We start from the raw sequence: 7389 nt of genomic DNA on the forward strand, positions 1-7389 counted from the left end.
CGTGAAGAAATAATCCACTCAGAAGTTCGTTAACCCTTGCACTGAAATAAATTTCGACTGTACAGACAACCAAATGAAATTCGAACCCAATTTATAACCCTTTTATTTGAACTGAAAGCGCACTGGCAAGATTTCACTCGATACGTAAATGATTTTTAAATCGTTTTATTTCTATTTCTATAATCCATGAACTACCATCCCTGCGCTTCCTTCTTCGCCTGATGCAACATTGATGAATGCGACATTCGATTAAATTGCACTCCAGATTACACACGTAATCTCTTGCCTTAAATCATGTACTCGTTTACTCAACCTACAGCTCAAAATCCTAGCCTATGGGGTTCTTACGAAGACACACAGACTTCGTGCAGCTCATGCAGCTCCATGCCCGAATCCAGTGCCACCGGTTGGGCACGTAAATCTGAGCCGGGGTGGTTTTAATTATTGAAAATTAATTTTCTTACGTCTCACAGGCACAGCAGCCCCCAGCGGCAGTGCAGGTATTGACTCCCTTTCCAGCCAAGCTCCCGGTGTGCATTTCTTGCAACCGGCGTAATCAATCCGAGGTGGGATGAAAAATGCATATCATAACTTCCAGAAGACTTTCCCGGTGCGTTTTCCTCCAGTGCAGTTGAGCCCCGCGTCTGGTACGGTTTGTGTGTCTGTCGTCGTTTGAAGAACTTCCGCTTCATCTTTCCAACTCGGTGTAAGGAATAAGTTTAGCCGAGTTGCCGGTCGGCAACTGCATATGCTAGCAGCAGTGTCGTTCGGGTCGTTGCAAGCGTATATACCCCGAGCGCTGGATGGAGAATATTGCTGAATGCATAAATGCAAAACGTCTAATCGGATTAAGATCGGTCGTCTCGCTGGATGAAATGGAGAGAGCTTCAATGTCCACAGCTCTCGGGACCAGCGCTAGCTTGCTGCTGTAGCTATAAGCATGGGGTCTTAGTGAAATGTGATGCAACTTTCAGGCACGCAGGTTACGGGATCTCGCCATCGTCAAACCATTACCATTTCTCCTACCATCTCAGACATTATCCAAAATTGGACACAACTGAAACGTATCCCTGCCTGTTTGGCAGTCAGGTCCGCAGAGCTACGCCTTCCGAACACGTTTTTGAAGTTGTTCGCGTGCTAGCACTCCATACCGAGCGACTAACTTTGAGCACCTCACAACGACACCTTATAAACTCGCTAGGACCTCCCATCACAAGGCCTTTCCAGCCTCCGCGTGATAGGAAGCATGGTAATGGTGCAAAACTTCTGCGCAACAAAAGTTTCGACCAGTCATTCGAAGTCAGTCACGTACTGGTAGCGGTGATGTTGGTTGGCAGGAAACCTCCTTGCCGCAGGAAGAGACTTTGGCGCAATTGGCGAACAGGGAGGAAGTTCGTGAGAAAGTTTCAGCCCAGCGAGCCGATGGCCAAAACTATAGACTAACAAAATTACTTCCACCCATAAGCCCGCGGATAACCCCGGGGAAGGTGCAAATGGAAGGGGGGGTCTTAAATAATCATCAGGCTAGTGCCTACACCCCCATCCGGCTGGCACTAATGCAGCGTCATCGTCGTGAACGGTGTATTTTCCGCAGCCGCAGATAATTTCTTTCGCTCTCTTTTTTTTCCGCAAATCATTCCGAAGGTCATTATGACGTTTCTTGTGAAACGAAGCGAGAAAGGTTTGGGAGATTTTTCTTTGCCCCTTTTCTTCCAATCATAACTTCTCATCGCGAGCCCTGGCCGTTAGAGGAACAGCAAGGTCTTGGCTAAAAAAGAGCGCAAAAATTGGCGATAGGCCGCCAGCAACCATTATGCAAAGACAAAAAACCACCCAAAACAACAATCCCGAAACTGCCGGGGCTGCTACTGATCTCCAAATCTAACGAGTTCTCGGCATGAGTCGCTCGCTTGGCGGGGAGTTTCTTTCGGTTCGCGCCGTACGAAGGCGGTACACGGTGGTTTATATTATGCTTTCAAATTGTTTACTTTACCCAGCCTACGCACTCGCCGGGTGGTAGAGGCACGGTTGGAAGTTTGAAGCCGAAAGAAACATTAGCAAGCAATGCAAAGGTCTTGGGAGCGTGGAAAACTCCCAGCCACAAGTTGGTTTTCTTGTGTCGGTTTGGTCTTGTTCTCAAGGTCGACCGAAAAAGCGTACTGCAACCGTCTAAACAGGGCACCCAATTAGGCGTAGTTTGGTAATGTCAGGGCTGTATACAAAGAGAGTGTAGCCTTCATTCCCAGAACAAGTGTTACATTGCGCGAGAAGTTACCGCAGCAGTAGACGTTATGTAGATAATAAGAGAGTACATATATACAGAAACAGGTGTTACATGAACCGTTAAGGAGTTGAGTTTGGTGATTATTGAAGAAGTTGTTTTGTGCCTCAAAAGTTCCCTGAAACACTCCACTTCCGTTCTATGTCCTCCAACGTTACGGCATCCCGTAATGGTTGCTACAGCAGCCCATTGATTTCTGTAAAAGCCAAACGGGATTTGGATCATCATAGGAAGTAGGGATTGTCTAGAAGACATTTCCGGTGATAAGAGTAAACCAGATTTGACGTAAAACCTCCACAAGAAGATAGTACACGGGCGTTACGCATTCTGAATAAAATACCCCCGAAAATCGTCAAATGCGTTGTGTTGTCGGTAATTAGTGCTTCATTCCCACTGTTCGTCCACTGTTCGATGTCTACTAACCTTTTTTCCATCCCGAAACTTGACAGTTCCCTCGATAATTGAGCTTATATCCACCATGATGATGCTGACGATGATTGCCTTCTTCCTCGGGGTTCGATAATGGACGCTGCCCGTTACCTATTTCACTCGTTATCAGCACCTCTCCCCCACTGTTATCTTGCACTCTAACGAGGGATGCTGTTTTTGGCACCACTTCTTTTTCTTCTCTATCTTAATTCTTAATTCCTGTTTTGGCCGCTATTCGAATGGCGCTAGAGAAAGGCAGTGTTAACCACTCCTTCTCCAACACTTAGAAAACCTTAATTAGCTCGGAGCTTGGTTGAGTTGGGTGTAGAATTTGTGTATTTTCTAGCTACGAAGAGCAGATGTACTGCATCTATTTCACAAACCGATCACACACACACACGCGCGCGGACCCACCAATGCCATCACACTTTCACATTCACCTGCCGTGGTTTATCAGACGGATAAAGCGAACCGACGCGAGCGTAGTAGGCTTTACAGCACATCATCTCTGCCATCGCCTTCACAACGGCGTACGAGAAGCACACACGCACACCACTATCTATTATTCTCTTTTTGGCTTCCAATTTTTGCAGCCCTTTAGCAATTCAACCACAAACTGAGCGCGAAAAAGGGGTACCAGGGAGAGGCAGATAGCAACAATAAAAACTTTGATCACTATTATTATAATTATTTTTCGACCACCTCTTTTGCTTCCTTTCGCGTTCACTTGGCACTTTACCGGACACTTTCAAACCATTTCTTTCTATACTTTATATTTCTCTCTTTCTCTCTTTTTCTTTTGGTACTAGATTTCAGGTTTTGGCACACAAATATCTAACCGGCACCGCTAGACGGGCATGGATGCTGCTGCTCTGATGCTACCACTGCTGTATGGGAAAACGAAACACACGAAAATGGAGTGATTTTTGGCAAAAAAAAAGAAAACAAAACGAGAAGAGAAAACTTTTGCACAATGTTCGGTTGGCTGCTCTGTTTTTCTTTCCCGTTTTTTTTCGTTTCATTTCACTGCAATCAATTTTCACTTCTCAACAACGCTTCCGGGCTACTGGAAAAGCTCCCCGTTCACCACACATACACCAATACGGAGCAAAAAAAAAATAACACATGTCCGCTTGGAATTGATGTTCGATTGCAATTGAAAAACTCCTAGAACTTGCTCTGCTCAAGCGAGCGTGTTTGCTTCACTGAGCGTCCGCAAGGACCCACTGCCGGCTAAGTGATGCTGCTGTGCTGTGTGCTGTGGTGAGTGATATAAAAAGGGAGGTTGCTATTAGCAACCCTGCCTGCCAGGCCAACTTATTTCGAAGCGATGTTTTCTCACTCGAAAGTCACTTCCCGTTTTGCAAGCGCTCTATTTAAAGCTTGTCGTTCTGTTTTGGGCTTTTTGCCCGTTCGCCTCGAGCTAGACTCCGCATGTCGGCACAATCTGGTTGTGCCTAATGCCGCAACATTTCACGCGAACATCAGAATTGGCCCCAAAATTGGGTTTTATTTCTCCGGGCATCAAACCCGTTTCCGTTCACAGTCTCCCCAAATAATTATGCGAATTTTGTGTATATATTTTTTTGCGAGCAAACGAATAACCATTCGTGGGTCACGCTACACGTCCATCAAAATCACCGATCGATCGGCCTCAATCCATCAATCAAACTGTTCCAAAAAAAAATTGAAGGTTATCATCTCCAGAGTGTCGGGTGCCAAAACGGCCTCCCAATATCTCGCATGGCGGCCCTTTGACGCTACGCGAAGTCTGGCAATCTCTGGAAGAGAGAGAGTGTGAGTGAGCGTGCAGCCTTTATACCGATTCCAGATTTTCGTTTTTAATTAAGTCCTCATCCACGAGGTCCACGAGGACACAAACAGGGCGCCGAACACACCAGCACCGGACGGTTTCGTTTATAATGAATGACCAGCGATTAATTATTCATCGCCCGGGCACTCCGTTGCAGGTTAACACGCCGGTGGGCATTTGCCAGACCGCGCTGCTCTGCGTTCAGAACTCCCGGGGTTCTGGACGTTGGCTATGTTTGGATTTTTTCCTCCCCTTGCTTTCTACTTTTGCTCGTGCCCCACGTATACTTTCAGCAGGGTGTGTAAGTGTAGCGGCCGTGGCATTGCAATAAAAAACAACACAAAAATACACCGAGCACACTCGAATGCGAAACGCTTAAGCCTTCTCACGCCAGACGGCTGAAGTTGAGCGCTGGGACCATCGGCCAAATCCGCAGGTTTAATTTCCGGGATTGCTGAGGCGTTTTGAAGCTGGAGCAGTTTAGCAATTTGGAGTTTACTACCTGCTTCCCGTCCCAAAGAGCAGCGGGTAGGCCTTTGGAACTGCGGCTCACGCACACTCGCATAAACGAACTTCAAAAAAGGGCTCGATGAGCAGATAATCACAAATTGTCATTAATGTCTGAGCGGTGGACTGGCTGTACTCGCTCCAAAAAGTGCCACAAAAAGGTCACAAAGACCCTCTTTTTCTGTAGGGTGAATAGCAACAGAACTTCTCCGAGCAGACGTTTAGTGCATGAAGTAAGCAGGACCACCCAAAGCGAGTATCTTCCTACGTGTAGAGTGTTTTGGAGCGGAAAATTTGGACCACTTTGTTCACGACAAAACCCAGTCCGTGCCTCACAGCATATTCTCAAGAAGGTAACAGCAGCAGCAACAACAACACCAACACAGATCACAACACGTCCTTGCCACAAGGTAACGCAGCATGCAACAACATCACTCTCTCTCTCTGCTGGCGTTCTCTCGGCAGCTGACAAACATTCCTTATGCCTTCCGAAAGAACGCCCACAGACCTCCAGCATCCACCGCACTGCACCCGGTGCTCAGGTCTTCAGGTTGCCATCCGTTTCGTTTCCTTCCCAACAGGCACGGGCGCTGCGGCTGGGATTCGCAATTTTCACACCGGTACTTATCACCCACTCATTCACAGCCTCTCTCTCCCCTCGGCGCGCTTCAGGCTTTTCTGGTGCGTTCTGTCAGCTCCAAAGCACTCCAAGGGAAACCAACCGACCATACAAAAACGCACATAAACACACAAACACATACAAGGATTCTTTTGGTTGCTTTCACCAGCCACACGGTGCCTGCCTAGCAGGATGCTCCAGTTTCGGTTTCCTCTGCCTAGCTCTGTATTGATATGGCGTTCACACAAAACATGGCCGTCTTATGCTCCACCGTTTTCATTGAATTTCTTTCACCACCACCAGTGGGAGGACCACTCTCCCGGGACCGCCAACCTCGCGCGCGCGTTATGAATGAAGCAACAGCAGTAGCAGCACGCGCGGTCCGGAATATTTTTTGCCTGTGGTGTAGGGTTTTATTAAAATTTGACCCTCTTCAAACGCTTCGTAACTTTTTCAATTCGCGACCACACAGCACAAAAGGCACACCACTTATCCTTTCTTTGGGACGATTTTCTTCTCGTCGCTCGAGAGTCATCATCGTCAAAAAGTTGGGTATTTACGGGTTTTGCAAATACTTTGCGAAAACAAAAGCCACACTTTTTGTTGTTGTTGTTGCTTACTTAATAACGATAAGATTTCAATCTATTGGATACACTTCAGTGCGGTTATGAACTTTTTGTCTCCTTCGTATTTTCTGCCCAAAAACGGTTTGTAATTTACAGTTCTCGTCGTCACCACAGGAACTGTTTCGCGTACCGGTTTGTATGGGAATTATTAGTAAGCTAGCACGCTTAAACAACGAGCGATTGATTGTGTTTTGCTTCACAGATCTTCACTTCAATCTTACTAACTAACCACTAAAGCCACACGTTTATATTTTCAAACATCAAATTGTGCAATGATTCACAGTTCAACCAACCAAATTCCCCAAACTCCCAAACTACAAACGCACACAACAACAAGAAACGCGCACAGGGGGCGCCCTGTGCGTATATCGTTGTTCCCTCGATTGCTGGCGGTCTCGCGCGAACAGCGAACAAGCGTGCACACACCTTCCGCGCGGTTCAAAAGCAGACTGAAGGGAAGGAATGAATTCCACGCTTGTTCCCTTGCATTCGGGTGCGCGTGTTCCAAAGTGCGCAGATGCTGCCGCGCACCGGTGCCGAAGCTGCTGCCCCGAGACCGGCATGCCGGGGCTGGAAACGAAAGCATTCATTCTGTGTCCGCCGTTTGGTGGGTTCATTCCAACCAGTGCGGGCGAACGGCGGGCGATTTGTTTTTCTCTGTCCAAAGTGATCAATGAAAAGTAGTTGCATTTACTATTAATACTGATTTTTTGTTTATTTTAATATTTTTTCTACCTAAAAATACACTTTTCTTCTTGCATTTGGCAAACAGAGCGCAGCATAAAAGCATGTTTATTGAAGTAATCGACTGTCACACATGAACCAACCCAACCCGAATACGAGGCGAGGGACAAAGAGATGCCGAAGTTCATCAGAAAGGCTCCGACCTGCTGCCGAACGTGAACAGTATAAACAGAAGCCCTCCGCGTTCGGGTTGCTTCGAAGGAAAACATTCACCCGAACATTGGTAGCCGGTCGCAGCCGAACATTTTGCGAAACAGTGACCAATTTCCCGGGCTTTCCGGTATCTTGCGTTCATCGCGAATCATGTGCATGTGTGATAAGGCCATTATTACAACACTTTCGTTCGAATAGTATTTCCAGAAAGGCACAC

The 7389-nt window shown here is 46.9% G+C and overlaps 1 long non-coding RNA gene across 2 annotated transcripts; it reads right to left on the bottom strand.

The window, feature by feature from the left end:
* Nucleotides 1-3493: 3493 nt before the first annotated feature.
* Nucleotides 3494-6710, bottom strand: LOC121602535. 2 transcript variants are annotated; one of them, XR_006006431.1, is made up of 2 exons: nt 6602-6710; nt 3494-3597 (listed from the first exon to the last, which is right to left on the bottom strand). It is a non-coding gene; the product is annotated as an uncharacterized LOC121602535 (long non-coding RNA). The 2 variants fall into 2 exon arrangements; XR_006006430.1 differs by having other exon boundaries at nt 6569-6710.
* Between the last annotated feature and the right edge of the window lie 679 nt (nt 6711-7389).

This window comes from Anopheles merus, unplaced genomic scaffold (assembly GCF_017562075.2).
Source record: "Anopheles merus strain MAF unplaced genomic scaffold, AmerM5.1 LNR4000498, whole genome shotgun sequence".
Classification (NCBI taxonomy): domain Eukaryota; kingdom Metazoa; phylum Arthropoda; class Insecta; order Diptera; family Culicidae; genus Anopheles; species Anopheles merus.